Raw genomic sequence first — 16,003 nt, 5'->3', positions numbered from 1 at the left:
ACATGCCACCACCACTCCCCACCCAGTTTCCCTTAACCTAACATTCTATGCAACTTCTCGGAGCTCTGTTCTTCAAGTGGGGCAGTCTTTACCTGATCTCCAAAATGAGGAAACAATCCTCATTCTCTCTGTCAATTGCATACTTCTTGCATTCACTTTGTTTTCTTTGGGGTCCCCCCCCTCCCCCGCCACTTCCAGTCCTGTTGTCTTTCTTTAGCATGCACTGCTTTGATCTTCTTTGCCTTTATTTTTAAAAAGAAAAATACAAACGAGTGGAAATCCTCAAACTCAGATTATAAAGAAGATGACATCCTTCAGTGAAAGGTTGCCTGGTTCATGACAAAGTTAGTAGAAAACAAAAAGAAACCAATGCACTTCCGTGGTTCCCGCGAAAAGTACATACTAATGTTGTATTGCACACAGTTTCCTTACCGTCATGGCAGTGGGGCTATCCAGTCAAGTGAAAGATGTAACACCTTAGTAAGCTATTTTGCTTCTATGAAGAGCACCTGGAACCTTTTCTTACCAGTCGCTGACATACGACACAACGTTACGCATGCAGTGGAATGTAATAGTTGTGCAGTGTGTAACAGTGCTGTTTCACACATGCAAAAGTGGCACAAAACGTTGTGCAATAGAGAGGCCATTATAAATAATGACCTTACTATTGAGAAACTCCATTTGTGCTAGCGCAACAGCACTCTTGCACAACTGCCCAAACTTTACATTCCTCCATGTGTATGACGTTGTGCAGTATATCAGCCCAGTATTTGTTAGCAGTCGAATCCTGGAGACCAGTTTGACGAGCCCCAGCTTCAAATCCTTCTGTCCAAGTGTTTAGACTGACTAGACGCTTTTCTCCATGCCACAGCAAACCTGTCTCATTTTGCATATATGGTGGCATGGAGAAAAGCACTCAGTCCATGTGGTGAACTGTTACACAGAAATGACTCACCACATGATAACAACCATGGCATAGATCCATTTAAAGGATCCACCATGTAGTAGCCATCATCAATGAATCAGTTCTTAGGAGAGGTTAAAGAGACTCGTACATACAAGGGGAGATTCTGGTTATCATTTCGAGGAAATGGATGATGGTGAAACCACCATAAGGAGTTTGAATGAATTATCAAACCCTTCATAGACACATGTTAAGATCATGGCTTACAGCTCCCTGAAAAATGCTCCAGAGTATAGACATAACCTGAAAGTAGTGACCCACAACCTAAAGAAATGTCTGGAACAGGTCAGTGTTTTCATACTATCACTAGGGCAAAGAAAGTATCACCTCATGCACATCGCTCTGTATTCAGTGGCTGACATGATGCACAGTACTTATGAGTACAGAAGACATTGGCAGCACGGCTGCTGAAAACCCAGAAGTAGTGGGGCCGCTGAGAAACCTAGTGGAAGCCCTAGATGCATCACTGCAGTTTTCCCCATTCATGACAATGGAAATAAATATGATAAAGCTCATAGTGCTGCCACTGGTTCTATCCATGACTCCACTACTTCCGGCAGCACCAATGTCTTCTCTACCAGCAAGTACTGGGCATCATGTCAGCCACTGTTATCTAAAATTTGTCATCTGATTCTTTTTTTGATAGATGCAGATAAGCATAAAGATGACGTGAAAGGTGAGATGAAGCATGTACATTCACTAAGCATGTATCCACAATGGCCATAAAATGGTGAGCAGATTATGAAGTTCCCCAGTAGATTTCTATTGAATTGGTTTTGATGGCCACCTAGTGATATCTCATATAGAAAGTGCAGATATGTTCATAGCACAAATCTGGCCAATTGGTCATTTGTGTGATATCCCAAATATATCTTTTTTTCCCACCTGAAAAGCTTGAAGTGATACTACCAGTGTTGGTTGATTCCAACATTTCGTTTTTGCAAAAGTGAGGCTTACTGATCCCAAAGATTAACCCAAATGTACCAATGATTTAAAGGACTGGTTCAAACAAACCGCAGCTGCTACATTCAATAATGTCAGGGCTACAATGAGAATGCTCCCCCTGCCACAACATCACTAAAGAGTGTGCTGATGCAATCTTGGCATGTCCTTCAATCATGTTTGTGGGGTGTTCATCAGAATTGGTCTTCTACATGTGCTGCAAAACCCTATAGCATGTGTACCAGTCACTGTTTGTTTGAATTGCCCCCTAATTAAATAAGCCAATAACTTTAACATTTAGAAACCTCTACGAATGGCTCCATATAAGGCTCCATATAATAGAGCCTTTCTCAAAGGTTAGCCTAGAAACAAGCTGAAATGGGCTAGCTTTCTGTCATGTGACCTTTCTTCTTGTTAGAGAAATATGGTCACACCCGACCAAGTGCTATCCAAGTCTTTACTGCCTAGAGAGCAGTCTTAATTGAATAGTACTTGGTAGGGTACCACAGTTCAGTGGTAGAGAACAGACTTGGTTCCACAAGTGCACCACTTTTGCAGGCAAAAGGCCCCAGGTGCAATCACTAGTATCTCCAGTTTGAAAGGATCTCAGGTCATTGGGCCAGGAAAGACCTCTGCCAGGGCCATTCCCAGTTACAAGTAGCCAGTACTTGGTAGAGGGACCTGACGGTCTGACTCTGATTTCATGCCACAGTTTCAGAAGAAGGCATCACCATCGCTGGATTATTACCACTGCCATTTCCAAACAAACATGCTGGGCTGGCAGATAGAAGGGGAGGCACTCTGGCTGACATACTGCACAAAATCCCACCTGTCTTTTAGGGGAAGTTGGACGCAGTGGCATAAAAGCAACCTGACGCAAATTGTAAGAATTGTGTAAACACAGTTGCATGACTGATGGCCATTATTTCCAATGGCTGTCCATCACACAACTGTGATTGCGCAGTTCTTGCATCCTGTGAAAGAGCTCTGGCACACATTCCATTGGAAGGCAGGCGGACCATTGCACAGTATGTCAGCCACCAAAAATGGTGGGTACACTTCCGCCAAAGTTAAGTTTTGATCTCATTTGTTCTCATGGCAATGGGCAAGCATGTGCTTGGCACTCTCATTGAAATTAATGAGAATGTTACTCCTGCTGGATCATGCCTATAGATAACAATTAAAAATGCTTTAAAGGCTTAATTATTCCGTGAAGCTGCCGCATACACAAATGGCACCATTTGCTCCATATATTTGCATCCCTGTTACTAAGGGCATGTGCCTTTAATTGTGGAACTAAAGGATAGGCATTGCTCTAAGAGAGAGACTCTTCATATGAGGCACATCATTCTGCCCACCTTCACTGCTGAGATATGGTTGGAACAAATATGATGTGCTGGATCTTAACAAAGACAGTGGCTGCCATTCTGACTGGCATTGAGCTTGCGCAATTAGCAAAGTTGCACTCGGACGAGAAAGTTGTAAAGCCGTCCAAAGTTGTGGGGCTCCATGGTGTTGCGCAGCCACTAGTGGAAGACTGTCTCCAGGATATAGATGCAACAAGTGCAGCGCAAAGTGTGTTGTGCAACTTATCAGTCTCTGCTGGTCACACACCTAACATGTGTGAGCACTGTAAAAGATTCCCCACAGGGGATGGAAGCACTCTGGGAAGAGCAGAAGGTTCCAAGTTCCCTCCTTGTTCCAAGTTCCCTCTTTAGTAAGCATACATAGGATTGCAGTGTTGATCAGTTAAGTCTTACAAGGGCAGGCAGAAAGAAGCATTAGTCTCCAAAAGGATCAAATGCCTCTCTTTTCTCAGATTAGAGGTTTGTGTTTTCTACTTCTAGAGCAATTACTCCAACTAAAAAAGCCAGCCAGAGGCCTTCCGAAGCCAACATCTAACTTCCCAAGGACCACTCTTCTGTCCTGGTCCTGAATTCCAATCCAAAGAGTTACACAGTGGCTGCATTCACATGTAACACAGAACTGTGAGTCCAATGGACCCACAGTTCTTCTCCCCCACCATCCAAATTCGGACATCACGGAGAGCTCCCTTTTTGCAGCCAGCAAGACTGCAGAGAGGAGGCAGGGCTGGCTGTTTGGGCTTCCTTCTTGACTGAAGGGCAGTCCCAGCAGCCAATAGCAGCCAAAGCAAGAGAGGAGCTTCCTTCCTCAACTCCGGTTGTGAAACAGCTAGACTGCAGTGCCACGTTCGGACGATATGCTGGCACCGCTAAACTGGAGGTGCAGGCTGCAGAACTCACTACAAACCAAAATCTGGGTAGGGAATCATGGGTCCATTTTCTGTTGGAACTGCTGTGGCCCACATTTGGACATACACAGATTCTAACTGGAGGCCCCTTCAGCTCTGGTTTTGTGTGATGTGTAAATGCAGCCAGTGTTTCTCAATAATAAAAGCATCACAATCAGCATATTTATCCCACCACTTGTAAACCATGAGATCTTCTTGCAAGCCAAACCTGGAGATGCCAGTGGTACAGGGGTGTCTGTTCCAACTGTTGCCTGACTCGATGAACCAGTAGGGTAGAGCTCAGCTTTAGCTTTGGAGCAGGAAAACTATCTCAAAGGCTAGGAATAAAATTAAGTACTCTGTATCAGAGCTGCCCTGTAGTCCATGTAATGATCCAAGCCAGAATTGTCTCGGTGTCCACAAAAATGTCCATGCAAAGAGAGCTGCAAAGGAGGTATTCCTCCTAAGCCCTACTGTTGACTTTGGCTTCTTATGAAGCCCCATGGAAAGATGGCTAAATTTGTATGATAGATGAATGCAGCTGGGAGTCTGAGATACCTGAGCGCTGCATCATCTGAATAATGCTCATTGGGTGCTATAGTAAACAATTGGCAAGTAGTTACTTTAACTGGAATCCCACTTTGAGGATTGGATGGAAGCTGATGACTTACAGGTGAAACTCGGAAAATTAGAATATCGTGCAAAAGTCCATTAATTTCAGTAATGCAAATTAAAAGGTGAAACTGATATATGAGACAGACGCATTACATGCAAAGCGAGATAAGTCAAGCCTTAATTTGTTATAATTGTGATGATCATGGCATACAGCTCATGAAAACCACAAATCCACAATCCCAGAAAATTAGAACATTACATGGAACCAAGAAGACAAAGATTGAAGAATAGAACAATATCGGACCTCTGAAAAGTATAAGCATGCATATGTATTCAGTACTTGGTTTGGGCCCCTTTTGCAGCAATTACTGCCTCAATGCGGCGTGGCATGGATGCTATCAGCCTGTGGCACTGATGAGGTATTATGGAAGACCAGGATGCTTCATTAGTGGCCTTCAGCTCTTCTGCATTGTTTGGTCTCATGTCTCTCATCCTTCTCTTGGCAATGCCCCATAGATTCTCTATGGGGTCAGGTCAGGCGAGTTTGCTGGCCAATCAAGCACAGTATACTGTATACTTTTCAGAGGTCCGATATTGTTCTTTTCTTCAATCCTTGTCTTCTTGGTTCCATGTAATATTCTAATTTTCTGAGATTGTGGATTTGGGGTTTTCATGAGCTGTACGCCATGATCATCACAATTATAACAAATTAAGGCTTGACTTATCTCGCTTTGCATGTAATGCGTCTGTCTCATATATCAGTTTCACCTTTTAATTTGCATTACTGAAATTAATGGACTTTTGCACGATATTCTAATTTTCTGAGTTTCACCTGTAGACCCTGGTCTTCAAACTAGATTGTCAGCAAGTCCTGCTGTAATAGTCATTACTTCCTCCACATACCCCTCTTTCCACTGGGGCAAGAGGAGATTTCATATGCAGAGGTGCATCTTGGTAATTTTGGAGCCTGGACCTAAAGGCCTTTGGAGGTCCCTCTACTGCAAATTAAGCACCATTTTTTAACATGTAGGTTCTTGAGGGCACAAACCACACCACCCAGGACAGACTAAAGATGATTTGAGGCCCCCCAGGGGGTCTGGAGGCCTGGACTTCGGCCCCAAAGTCCAGGGGTAAGAGCGCCTCTGTTCATATGTCTTAGGGCACCGGTTCTCAAACTTGGGTCCCCAGATGTTGGACTACAACTCCCATCATTCCCAGCCACAATGGCCTTCAGCCATTGCAGCTGGGGATGATGGGAGTTGTAGCTGACCAACATCTGGGGACCCAAGTTTGAGAACCCCTACCTTAGGGCTAGCAACATTAGCATAGCACAAGTTGCTGAGGAAGCCCCTAGGACTGACCTTCAGGTGTTGAAGGCAACTTTTCAAAGAACTAATAGATTCTAAAAAGATTCTTGGAATTCTTCAGTAGAGACTCTGTAGCTTTCTCAAACTTCAAAAAATATCACCTCCATTTGACAGAGCTAGCAAATATTAACTTGAGTACAAATCAAACTACCTCCAATTTGCTCACTGCGATATGTACATAGTTGACTTATTGCTTAAGGGTACAGGTTGCATCGGAGAATATACAACCATATCTGTGTATAACACAGGAGGCTTTTTCCATATTCTTTTGCATGTTTCCTTTTTCCAGTGGGGAAAACTGTGCAGTTGCCCACATGATTGTGGTTATTATGATGAAGGGGAGTGTTTGCTTTCTCATTATTCTTTTCTTGGTTAGGAAAGACTACTGAACTACTCATGCCAATCTGAAAAGTGTGTCGGGGGGGGGGCGCAAAGCTCCAAAAATTGTGTGCAAATTAAACAAAGCTCAAACCTTCTTCTCTTTTTTTGTAATCGTTAAAACAGGACAACTACTTTGTATTGTTGTTTGTACCAATTTTGTACCAAAAGAAAAAAGAAAAGAGAGGGAGGAAGTGGGGGGAAAGAGAGTCAATGTTTTCAACGTGTTTTTAGCACCATTGCAATCTTGGTTCAGAAATGAATAACAGCTTTGCTGATTTATTGTGTATCAAAGCTGAATTGGTGCATTGGTACCAAGCTCCAATGTAATAAATAAACTCCTCCTTTTAAATATCCCGGCTTGGTTATTTTTCACAAAAATCATTTATCCCAACCAGACACAGCTTCTTGTCACTAGAATTTAAAATGTCAGAAGAACCTTGCAGGATCAGATCAAAAATCCCTCTAATCAGAATTCTGTTACACATACAGCACAGGAATACATTGTCCTCACTGTCTTACACACATCCAGTAGTGCAGGTGGTGCTGAACTGCCTGGTTTTGCCGTGCTGTATGTGGACCACCATTTTAAATAGTGGCCAACCATATGCTTTGGGGGAACCCACAAGTAGGAGGACATGGTCATAAGAACATAAGAACAGCCCTGTGGGATCAGGTCCAAGGCCCATCTAGTCCAGCATCCTGCTTCCCACCAGATGCCTCTGGGAAGCCCACAGGCAGGAGTTGAGCACATACCCTCTCTCCTGCTGTTACTCCCCTGCTACTGGTACTCAGAGGCATCCTGCCTTTGAGGCTGGAGGTAGCCTATAGCCCTCCGACTAGTAGCCATTGATAGACCTCTCCTCCATGAAGTCATCCAAACCTCTCTTAAAGCCATCCAGGTTGTTGGCTGTTACCACATCTTGTGGCAGAGAATTCTACAAGTTGATTATGCATTGTGTGAAAAAGTGCTTCTGTTTGTTAGTCCTAAACTTCCTGGCAATCAATTTCATGGGATGACCCCTGGTTCTAGTGTTATGGGAGAGGGAGAAGAATTTGTCTCTAGCCACTTTCTCCACACCATGCATGATTTTATAGACCTCTATCATGTCTCCCCACAGTCATCTTTTTTCTAAATTAAATAGCCCCAGGTGTAGTAGCCTTGCCTCATAAGAAAGGTGCTCTAGGCCCCGATCATCTTGGTTGCCCTCTTCTGCACCTTTTGCAGTTCAACAATGTCCTTCTTTAGATGTGGTGACCAGAATTGTACACAGTACTCCAGGTGTGGCTGCACCATAGTTTTGTATAAGGGCATTATAATATTAGCCGTTTGATTTTCAATCCCCTTTCCTAATGATCCCTAGCGTGAAAGTGGCCTTTTTCACAGCTGCCACACATTGAGTCGACACTTTCAATGAGCTGTCCACCACCACGACCCCAAGATCCCTCTCCTGGTCTGTCACCGACAGCTCAGATCCCGTCAACATATACTTGAAGTGGTGTTTTTTTCATCCCCATGTGCGTCATTTTGGATTATTCCTCTGGTTTATTCCCACCATCTTGTATCCTCTGAACACAGAGGTTGCATTTAGGTATTATTGCTACAGCAACATCCATGGGGGATGTCTAATTCCTTTCTAAATTATTATTGTCAGAGAAACTAAAGAAGAAAAGCCTTAACCGCAGCATCTTCCTAGGAGTTGTAAGCTTCAGGATAAAAGAAAGAATAGGAAACAAGAGGAAAGGCCCAGCAAGAAACACTGGCCACACACCCCTTAGGCAGAGAGGCAGAAAAGAAGAAGGCAACAGATGGGAGAGGTCGGCTTGTTGCAGAGCTCCTGAGAAAAGTATGTGACTGCCAATTGATCAAGATGAATACTACGACCTAGTGGCAGGTAAGGTAGTGAACTCTTTAGTACTGAACAGACTACATCGACTTCAGAACTGTATAGAGCCAATGATGAGATCTTAAGGCAAGCAAACCTTCCATACAAAGGTTTGTATGGAACCTCTGAGGCAAGAACCTCCACCCTCTTCACAATTATTATTATTATTGTTACTATTATTTAAGTTCTTAAAGCAGTTTACTTAGCGGGGGGGGGAGGTAATAAAAAAAGATGGTCCCTCTCCCCAAAGGGCTCACAGTCTGAAAAGATGCCAATCTAGAAACCAGCCACAGACACTGGAGGGACCCTGGGGTTGGATAGGGACAGTTTTTCTTCTCCCCCTTTTAAATACAGGAGAGCCACCAAGTTTCTTTGCCCAGTTTAGCAGGGATTAGAGCCATCTAATCTAAGCTCGTGGACATTGTCAACACCTCCTACCATGAGCCATAGAAGGCCTGTTCTTTAAATACATGGTAGCCACACTTTCCTTCCCCATTTGGAAACTCTCCTACATATTTTGCATTTCAGATCTATTGCATTTCAGATCTAATATGAGATGATGATCCCTTCCTGACCACATGCAGGAGGTACTAGTTTTCTCCCCATGCTCAAGTGTGTGTGTGTGTGTGTTTGTGTGTGTGTGCACACACAGATTTGGAGTACTGGTTATATTGGACTGCACATAATAAACCACAGGTTTCAAGGCAGAGGTTACACACTATGCCAGGCTTGAGCCTGAGCCTCTAGTGTGAAGCTCTTTCTTCACACAAGCCCTTGTAGTTAGATGAGTGAACTCATTACTAGAGATTTATTAAGTCTAAGGCAGGGCTGCAGAACCTCGGCTGTCCAGCTGTTTTTGGAGTACAATTCCCCCATCCCCAGGTATGATGGGAGTTGCAGGTATGATGGGAGCTGCAATCCAACATCTCCAAAAGGGCCAGAGTTGTGCAGCCCTTTTCTAAGGTCACATCCAAACCAATAGGAGGTGTTTTTTGTTTGGCGTTCTGCCATGGAGACAGATGCAAAGAACTTATTCAGTTTCTCTGCAATCTCTTTAATAATCCCTTTCATGCCCACATCATCTAAGGGACCAACCACCTCCTTGGCAGGTTTTCTACTTCTAATAAAGGCAGGATGCCTCTGAGTACCAGTTGCAGGGGAGTAACAGCAAGAGAGAGGGCATGCCCTCAACTCCTGCCTGTAGGCTTCCAGCAGCATCTGGTGGGCCACTATGTGAAACAGGATGCTGGACTAGATGGGCCATGGGCCTGATCCAGCAGGGCTGTTCTTATGCTCTTAATATATTTAAAGAAGTTTTTGTTACTTGACACTTCTAGCTATATGTGCCTCAAACTCTCTTTTTGCATCCCTTATTGTCTCCTTGCATTTCTTTTGCCAGAGTTTATGTTCCTATCTGTTCTCTTCATTTGAGCCGGACTTCCATTTTCTGAAGGAAGTCTTCTTCCCTTTTATAGCTTACCTGACTCTACTTGCTAGCCATGCTGGCATCCTCCTGTAATTCGTGGTACCTTTCCTCCTTCTTGGTATTCATTCCAACTGAGCTTCTATTATTGTGATTTTAAATAAGTTCCATGCTTTGTGGAGTGACCTAACCCTCCTGACTTTCCCTTTCAACTTCCTTATTACCAGTCCCCTCATTTTTGAGAAGTTTGCTCTTCTGAAGTCCAACACATCCGTGTTGGACTTTTGGCAATTCTCCACTCACATATAGGCTGAATTGGATCACACTACGGTCAGTGTTCCCCAATGGTTCTACAACTCTAACATCTCACACCACATCTTGGGCACCACGCAGGATTGAGTCCAATGTTGTCCTCTCCCTGGTTCCATCCGCAACCAACTGTTCTAAGGCACAGTCATTTTTTAGCATGTCTAGAAATTTGACCTCTCTGTCAATACCCACATGTGAATTTGCCCAGTCAATGTGAGGGAATTAACGTTACCCTTTATTACAGTTCTGTCTCTCTTTGCCGCATCTCTGATTTGCTTCTCCAACTCCAGGTCACTCTCAAGATTTTGAACCAGAGGGTGATGGTAACACACTTTCATTTCAGTCTTCGTATTGTCACCCATAATGGTTCTGTGGAGAACTCCAGTCCTTGGTTTTCTAGCTTGTTGGATTCTACCCTTCTTTGACATACAGTGCTATTCCACCCCCAATTCACCCCCTCCTTTCTATAGAGTTTATATCACTGGTTCTCACCGTTCCACCAGGTTTCCATTACGCCCCTTATATCTATGTTTTCATTAGCAGCCAAGCAATCCTGCTCACCCATCTTGGCTCAGAGGCTTCTGGCACTGGTATATAAACACCTATACACCAAATCTCTTACCTGGCGTTGGCATGTGCTATCTCCCTTACTGTCATTTGACCCTTTTGACCAGCTGTCATGTGTTTTTGTCTGCTCTACTCCGGGTTCTACTCTGTCCCTTTCTGGTTTATCTGAACCAGAAACTGCACCCTCGCATCTTAGGGGATTTTGCTTGCCGAACCAGATACCACCCAGTTCCTGTCAGCAATCCCCCAGGCATAATTTTAAAAGCTGCTCTGTGACCTCTTTGGTTTTAATCTGATTGTTGTTTATCAAGTAATCAGCTGTGATCCCTTTTATAGGTGGAAGATTTTTTAGTCTTGGTTTCACACTCTGTAGCAAGAAGGAAATCTCCTCCTCTGCTCCTCATCCCTCCAGTATACATGTCTCACTGAAGAAGTTGTGCCTCTTAAACTCTTGACAGTAGCGGCTGCCTCATGTCAGCCGAGCTGGCAGATAGCTTGAAAGGTACAGGCCTTTTTTCCCCTCCCCCAAAATATGGGCTCACTGTGGATAGGGGCCAGGCAGATATCAAAGCTAAGATGAGCCACGCTGCGTGAGCTGTTGAGCTCTAGAAAGCCTTGCCAGTTGCTTCCAACAAAAATGTTGCTGTGCAGGCTGGCTCCATTCAAAGAGAAAGCAGAACTCTAAGGGGTGCAGCAGAACCTTCCACTTTAAGATGCTTGAAGATCATTTGCTTGGTATCCTCCACAGCCATTCAGTCTCGGGCAACTTTGGACTACAACTCCCATCATCCCTCACCACAATGGCTGAATGCTGGAGAGTTGTGGTGCAAAAATAAGACATTACCCAAAACGGCATCCCTCTCATTTCCATACCCCTGCAGTAAGCCCCTACATATTTCTAAAGCCTCTCAGATTCCAAACTGGATGGAAGAAACACAGTCAAAAAGGAGCTCCAGGTCAGAGATGCATGCACACCCCAAAAGGGAATTAAGCCACATGCTACATTCAAGGAGCTCAGTTTATCAGAAACTGGAGTATGCTACCTAGAAAAGTCAGAACAAAAAATAGAGTGTACTCCAGCCAAAGGCTGCATTCACATATAATGCAGAACCGTGGGTCCAATGGACCTATGGTTCCGCTCCCTCTCCCCCCACCATCCACATTCAGACAAAATGGGGAGCAGGCTCTCTGTAGTCAGGGAGACCCTGGTGGGACTTTGGCCCGCTAACCTCTCCTCCTTCCATTAGCTCCATTCACCTAGTTTCCTGTTAATTGTTCTGCAGTCAGGGAGACTGCAGAGAGGAGGGGGAACTGGCTATGTGGGCTTCCTTCTTGCTTGAAGGACAGCCTGCACAGCCAATCACACCTGGAGAGAAATAGGAGCTTCCTCCCTCAACTCCAGGTTCACAGAACACATCCTCCAGTGCTGCATTCAGACATCCAAAGTCCAACCCCATTTATGATCAACAAAACTCACTACAAGCCGAGGGTTCAAATTGGAGTCTGCAGAGTGCACCCTTAGGTCGCTGGACGAGTGGGACTGGAGTTGCACGCATTCAGATGTAACGGTAGGGAAACCTCTGGCCCCTGCAACTCCGTTTCCACTTTACATATGAATGTGACCAAAGTTAAACACATTAAACTCTCACTGAATTAAACTCTCACTGAACTCTCACTTCTCCTTATACAAGTCAGACTGGCAGTGACTCCACAGGGCTTCAGGCAAGAGTCTTTCCTAGACTTACATGGAGTCGCCAGGGGTTGAAGCTGGGACCTCCTGCAGGCAAAGCAGATGCTCTACTACTGAGCTATGGCCCCACCCCCAAAAAGGTCACCCTGTAAAAAGGCCAAGTGGGACTTTTTGTGCCACCTCTCTCCCTACCTGTCTGTTCATCCTATATCTTCCTTCCACCCACTTTTCTACACGGGGGGGAAATTGCTGCAAGACTGTTTCAGAAGCAAACTTCAGTTTATTGGTGGCGTTAAGCAAAGATGGGCAAACAGAGAGTCTGGGCCTGTGTCTGCCGAGCACATTAAAGCTCTCCCCCATGCTGCACTGGCTATCTCACAGTGCGGCTACTCCACCCCCAATTCCTCACATGCAGCCTACAAGCTCTTTAGAGCTGCATAATTGCGAGCACACACAGAGACGTATCATCGCCCCTTCAAAAATTTCTCTTTGGGGTGGCAGGAAATCCTTTGTACTTGCTTCTGCAGAAGCAAGAAACCAAGTCTTGGAATGCACACCTTGTACAAGTGCTGCTAACATCTGAGCCCATAGGGGTATCACGATGTACCCCAGAACCCCTTTGTGCAGTAATGAGGGACAGGTCCTTTTTTTTCTGCAGTAATCCACCTTGAAAGATATAATGCTGTGCAGATGTTGCTTCCTGAGCCAAGTTTGCCTTTCCCTCATTGTTTATTTTTCCCTTTTTGGTGGGAAGCTCAGCCTATAATGAAGCAGATAAAAAGAGTGGGTTGGAACAGGGAGCTCTGAGCGGCCATTTTTCATCTTCCTCCACAACTTGGGTAGGTAGTCTGAGACCTAGCCTGCCTGACCCCAGACATTGGCTGGCTTTTGAAGTCCTCTGGCATGTTGTATTCCCTGGTGGAGCTGGGAAAGAGAGCCTCTGTCCAACCAGCCCTGTGTTTCCAAGTTAATTGGGTTGCCTGACAAAGGGACTTTCTGCATGATATCAGAAACAAGGGGAGTGGGGTGACGTTCTTGGCCATTTTAATTGGAAATGAAAGATTCAGTCCCTGCCTGTACTGATCTGCACTTCTCAGCTGAATTCAAGACCAAGGCCAGATGCAATAACTCAATTTCTTCCAACAAAGCCCTACACAGTTCTTTCTCCCTTGCAAAATACCTTCGTGGGGTGGGGAATTTGCACTGAAGAAGGGACAGGAGAGAAGAGAGTGCTTAACTCTTCCTCTGCCATGGAAACATTCCTTCCCTGGCTGCCGGTACCCTTGCCAGTGTTCCAGACCCCTACTTACCTTGCAAAAATGGAGTTAGACCAGAGCCCAAGAGAGCTTAAAGCAGCTGGCAAAGAAGTCTTTCAGAGGATCAGCAGTTGCTAGGACAAGGACCCAGGATTACTTTGTACCATGCAGGTGCAGCATAATGTGCAGGGTCTGTTGTAACTCCATAATAAGGGTCATGCTCTGCTGTAGAAGGTCTCAGGTTCACCTCTCTGGTACCTGCAGGTAAAAGGATCGTAGGCTGCAAAACTGGGAATGGCCACTGCTTGAGATCTTGGAGGGCTGCTGCCGGTCAGCACCATCAATGCTGCACTGTGGAGCAATGGTCTGATATACAACATCTTCATATGCACAGTTTGCCCTTGGCCATTTTAATTGCTGCAAGGATTCACCACTCTCCAGGGGTACACAGTCCACATCCCCCTGCAGCCAATGGCTTAAATGCTGCAGGTTTTAATAAGAGTGTGTGACAATCAAAAGCGGGGGTGGGGGATTAAAAATCCCTCCTCTAGCTGTGAGGAGTCATCCACATTTTTATATGAGCAGACTCACCCTTCCAAGGGAATGTTCTGGGAGAGTAAAGTGGAAAACGCCTCCCTACAAGAAAGGCCTGAGCAGTCTTAGGCCTTCTAGAACGTGTGATTAGTGCAGGACCCAATAAGGAGTGACACTCTGTAACAACAACAAGGACTTATGTAATGATAAGGGAAGCTATAGAGGCATCAACAATCACTGCTTCCATTCAAGTAAAACCTTTCCCCAGGAACTACAAGAACCATGCCGTCAGATCCAAGCACTTAAAGATAAATTCCCTGACACATCTAGCTAAACTGGTCCCTATTGTTCCTACTTACTTCCAGGTAAGGAATTCCCAGTTGATTCCCAGCCCAAGGCTGTTAGACTCCCTTTGTCCTACATTAGTTGCTGATCAGAACTCACTTTTGCCTCCAGGAGAGAAATGAACACACCCCTCCCCAACTCCCCTATAGGCTGTTCTCCAGTAAACCCTGCCCCTCTGGACTACCCACTCTCCAAGCAGTTACTCTAATTGGGGCCTGGTCCTCCCACAAGCCTGATTGTCACTACAGGGTGCTTTGCACATACTCAAAAGAGCGAATTGGGCCTCGCATGAAAGGGGCAGGTGAATGATTAAAATGCCCTTTGGATTCATTGCACAGAAACCACCAAGCACAAAGGCGATTTCCCTGAATCAGCATCCAATTTTCGTTTGCCAGAGCTGGCTTGTCCCTGTTCCTTGGCTTGGGCTGCAGCTGCCATCTCTGCACCTGGTACCACAACCCACATGGGGCCCAGACTCTAAAGGAGGGTGCAAAGCAGGTTGCAAGCAGTGCTGGAATTTGAAGAGGATCAGAGGAGATCCAGCCCTTTTAGCTTTTGAGACGGCTCCCTTAGCTATTGCTTTCAGAAGGCTACCGGGGAGGAGGTGGTATGATTAAAGAGAGTCAGGGATAGTGCTTGTGTGGATTTCATTCTCCACCCCACCACTGCTTCACCCATCATTTAGGCACTGGTTCCAAGACTTGATTTGGCAACCAGCAAAGCAGGACTGGTGCTTCACTGCAGCGTTCAAGCACCCTGGGCTAAGGGTGTGCATGGAACTGGCTTGTCTGGTTCAGTTCGAGTATGAACCGGAACCAAACTGGACTGGGCCAGTTTGGTCCGGCACCCCCCTTGAATGTACCCCCACAGTTCGGTCCAGTCCAGGGGGATTCATGAACCTTTTCGGGGGGGTTAAAAAAAACTTGCCCATTCTGGGGGGTTCTCTGAGGTGGCAGCAGGCTCCACAGAGGTTCCCCCACCCCATTGGCCTTCCCTCCTTCAAAAACAGCCCCGTTCGGCTGTTCTTCGGCCTATTCAGGCCTTTCCCCCAGCGTGGTGGCCACCGTGCCTGCACAATGGGTCTCTGTGTCGCCTAGGTTGAAGAACAGCCTGTTTTTGAATGAGGGAAGGCTGGCAGGGGGAGGGAGAGCCTCCATGGAATCCCACCACCACCTCGGAGAACCCCACTCCCGAGGGGCTAAGTTTTTTTAAAAAATTATCCCCTAAAAAGGCTCCTGAATACCTCGAATGGGCCGTTGGTGGGTGGGGGGTGGTTTAGTCCAGGATCAAACCAACCAGGGGTGGTTTGGCCCGACCCCAAACCTTCAAAATAACCATTTCAACTTTGAACCGGTTCAGTTCCGAACCTGTGTGCACATCCCTACTGGGGGCACAGAGTGAGGCTCTCTGATTAAATGTTTACTAGGCCTGTGCAAACTGGGGGGGAATGGCTGTCCCATCTGGGATCCCATTCCC

Source organism: Hemicordylus capensis, chromosome 4, assembly GCF_027244095.1.
Source record: "Hemicordylus capensis ecotype Gifberg chromosome 4, rHemCap1.1.pri, whole genome shotgun sequence".
Classification (NCBI taxonomy): Eukaryota; Metazoa; Chordata; class Lepidosauria; order Squamata; family Cordylidae; genus Hemicordylus; species Hemicordylus capensis.
The sequence above is the reverse complement of the archived record's forward strand: the minus strand, read 5'-3'. Positions refer to the sequence as shown.